Below are 4,230 nucleotides of genomic sequence, written 5' to 3' on the forward strand. Positions count from 1 at the left end.
AATCACTTTATGAAATCTAGTGTGCTCACGTGTGTGTATTTAGCAGAAAAAGTTGTTCACTGGAGTTTGACATGGTTTCAGATGACACTAGACTTGCATCTCAATCTTGTTTTGTACTTTAGTGCTTATGTTGCTTTGTCTCGTGAATTTTTCCATGTTTTATATGCTCTGCTAAGTGTCAGAGGCACCCTTCCATTTGTGAATGTCCAAAATATCTCCAGCATTGCTGCAAGTGTCCTCGGGCACAAACTCACGTTCAGTTCAAAACCATGGCTTTAGATGGAGAGATTGAGGGTCTCAGAACTTGAGAAGTCTGTTGTTCTCAGTGGTGGATGGAGATGTGGGTGGATTGACTTGTGTGCGAAAGAAGTCCCTTGTGAGCTTCCTGCTTAGAGTTTTAGGATCCACCGTCATCTCTAGGACAAGCTGGCTTTGTAGTTAAGAACAAATTTGGGCCGTACAGCCTGGGCTCCGTTTTTAGTTCTGCCCTTTGCTGTGTCACCCTGGGACAGTTGCATAACCCTCTCTGTTCCTCAGAACTCCTTGTCTTTAAAATAGAAGAGCAGCAGACTTCTTAAGCCCTTAGGGTTACTGTAAGGATAAAATGGGTCTATCTAGCCGGTTCTACTGCTCAGTGAGCCTTCAGTACCTAGGTGGGGAAGTGGATAGCGTCAGGGGTGCTGGAATGAAAGCAGGAGGACTCAGCAGCAGGGTAAGTGCTGAGCCTGGGTGGTGTTTTGTATACCACACTCTAAACTTAGTCCTGGGAAGATGTCCTTCTGGTTGGTGGGGAAGGTTACAAACCTGTGTCCTCCCATCAACAGGACTTCCAAATGTATTTTAATTGACATTGCATTAGAAAATACTCATATTCACTGCTCACTTTTAAGTGATGAGTAATTTGTTTTCATATTAAACGTTGGGTTTCTGACTTGAAAACTGGGAACATCTCATTCTCCACTCCGACCATGGGTCTCAGCTCCCACATAACAAACTGTGATCCAAGTAGCCTGTCCTTTTGGACAGGGCTAAGTGTGTCCAGTTTGCCTGTCCTGTATGTCACCTACCTTCACCTGTGTGGACTTTAGCCTTTGTGATAGTTTATAGCGGCATTTTCCTGTGTGTCAGGTTCTTCACCCCACCTGTGCACTGCTGGCACTAGGTCAAGGGGAGACCTCACCGTCAGGATGACAATAAATAGCACTCGTCCATCTGTGACAACCAAAATGTCTCCAGGTACTGAGGAACGTCACTGGGGGGGGGGCAAAAACCACTGGTATAACCCAAAAGGTATGTATTTCTGCTCTAGCCAATGAGGAAAAATAAAAGGATTCTTCTTTTGGTGTGAAGAAATGCCTGGTACATCATAGGAACTCAAAACTCAACTTTATAAGTGCATTAAAAATACAGATGGGCCTGTTACTGATGGTGACCTTGAATCTCTGTGACCTGCGTGGCCTTGGCTGGAGGACCCACCCAATTAGAGTGGATTTATTTATTTATTGTCAGTATTGGGCTTAAACATGGGGCCTAGGCTCTGTCTCTTAGCTTTTTTGCTCATGGCTAACACCCTAACACTGGAGCCATATCTCCATGTTCAACTTTTTAGTGGTTAATTGGAGATAAGAGTCTCAAGGATTTTCCTGCCCAGGTTAGCTTCAAACTATGATCCTCAAATCTCAGCCTCCTGAGTAGAATTATAGGCATGAGCCACGGTCACATGTTGACATCCTTCCCTCCAAGAATTTGTAGAAATAAGATGTTTTAATAGTTATTCAAGAAATAAATGAACTTCGGGTAAAAAGGAATGAATGTTCTCTGGGAGGCAATGAGGGGGTCCCAAGACACATTCCAAAAAGTAGGGGAAGAGGAAGAAAGTGAAGGAAACAGGCAAAGGGTGAGAAGGATAGAAGGGGGAGGGGAGGGTACAAAATGTGGAGACATCCAAAGGAGGAAAGAGAAACTCCTGCTCTCTGCCCTCTATATCAGAATAATTTCATTCTTGTCACCCACAAAGACTAGTACCGAGGAAAGTTAGCATGCCTGCTACTTGCTAAAGGTTTAAGTAATATAGCCAGGAACTTTTGGAGATATTTCTTTGGACCCCCATGCCTTCCCTCCCTTCCCCACCTCTTTTATGCTGGTACAGGGGTCTCAGGCCTTTGTGTTTCATGACTCATGCTGTACCTCTTGAGCCACACCTGCAGCTCCACATTTACTGGATAATTGGAGACAGATTCTCTTGGACTTTCTACCCAGGTGGCTTCAAATGTTGAGATCCAGAGGATCTCAAATCTCCTGAGTAGCTAGGATTTCAGTGGAACGTGATGGGAAGTGGGAGGTGTATTTTGTTTTAGAGTCCTGGCGTTTAGAAAGTTCCTGGGAGTTCTCTACTGTGTCTTTCTGCCCTCCATTCTGAAGTTGTAGCTTTGATGGAATCATCACGTGGGATGACATGGGAGCTCCTTCCTTAGACTGCTTCTGACTGGTACATAGTTCCACGGCAAATCATTACATTCTAACTTCTGCAGTAAGTCAATGCTTTGAACTTCAGTGGTAAGTCAGATTTTGGAATTACCCACTACTTTACTTATTGTGGGCCTTTCAGAGGCTGTCACTGAGTCCCTCAGACCCTAGAGGGTCCTCAACCCAGAAAATTCCTGACACCCGCAGGGCACACAGACACCCAAGAAGTCCACCATCTTGGAAAATTCATGTGTCTTCATGTATCAGCATGGGGTCCTCTCCCTCCATCCGCCTGACCCCAGATCACCAGAACTGGTTCCCTTCAGTCAGGACAGCTTGGCCAGACAGACCCCTTGTATGAGATGGGCAGGTATTCTCCCCTTCCCAATCTCTGACTGCCACTTTATTATAGCTGCCATTTTGTTTTCTAAGGACCCATCAACGTATCAATTTATCAATTGGACAGTTGAAAGTGTTTAGTGAGTACCTACTGTGTGCTGGGCACTAATTTAGGAGGTGGAGAAAGAATAAAGCAAGCTTTGCCTGTCTTTTTAGGGGTGGGCATATACTGAGGAGAGCCCGGGAGAAACAGGCTGGCATGAAGGACCCCAGGAAGAGGAAGAAGAGAGACAAATGCAGACTTGAAGTGTCAAAGTTGCTCTGTTGAGAAAGGGGTGTTTGAACTGAGCCTTTGAAGACAAGTAGTGGTTAGCCAGGTTAAGTGAGGAGTCCTGGGGTGCGCATTTGAGAAAGAGGATTTGATATGTAAGTAGGAAGATCATGGTCTGGTCCAGGAATAGCCTGGGCAAAAAGTATGAGACTACCTAAAACAAACAAACAAAAACCAGAAAGAAAAGAAACAAAGGAAGGGGAAAGGAAAAGAAAAAAGAAAGGGCCATCTGGCAGCTAGTGTCATCCCTGACTTAAGCAAGGCCACCCAGGCTGATGGCCCTATACCTGTCTGCCCAGGGACAGGGAGGGAGAAGAAGAGGAGAACATAGGGAGAGGGAAAGGGAGAGAGAGGGAGTAAAAGAAGGAGGGTGGAGACAAGCAGGCAGACAGAAGAACCCCCTCCCTCCCTCCCTACCCCAAATCCTCAGAATCCTCCATCCTCAGAATCATCAGCAAATACCAGGGGTATTGTTTTAAACTATTGCATAAAACACAACTGTAAAAGGCAAAAGATTTATACGAGCTGAAGAGAAACCAGAGTATAATTTGTGGAGGGGAAGGGAAAAAACAAATTGTTTAAATAGGGATACAGGTGGACCCACTGCAACAATGAGATGTACAAGACATTATGTCGAAAAACGAATTTTACAACTTTGGTGGGGCGGGGAAGGGGTGCTGAGATGGGAGGACAGGGATGGGAAGGGGAAACAAAGGAGGAGGCTACAATGCTTGATAAGAAATGTACTCATTATCTTGCCCATGTAATTGTAACCCCTCTGTACAGTATTTTCACACTAAAAAACAAAACAAACAAAAAAAAGAATGCTACAGTTATGTTTTTTGTTTTGTTTTGTTTTTTATGTTTTTTTTTTAAATTGTGAAAATACCATACAGAGGGGTTACAATTACATGGGCAAGGTAATGAGTACATTTCTTATCAAGCATTGTTGCCTCCTCCTTTGTTTCCCCTTCCCATCCCTTCCCATCCTCCCCCACCCCAATCCTTCTCCTACTCCCCCCCCTCCCCCGCCACCAAAGTTGTAAAGTTCGTTTTCGACATAACGACTTATTCTAATCCACTAAATGTGGTAT

This window comes from Dipodomys merriami, unplaced genomic scaffold, assembly GCF_024711535.1.
Source record: "Dipodomys merriami isolate MVZ:Mamm:240054 unplaced genomic scaffold, mDipMer1.0.p SCAF_13, whole genome shotgun sequence".
NCBI classification, from domain to species: domain Eukaryota; kingdom Metazoa; phylum Chordata; class Mammalia; order Rodentia; family Heteromyidae; genus Dipodomys; species Dipodomys merriami.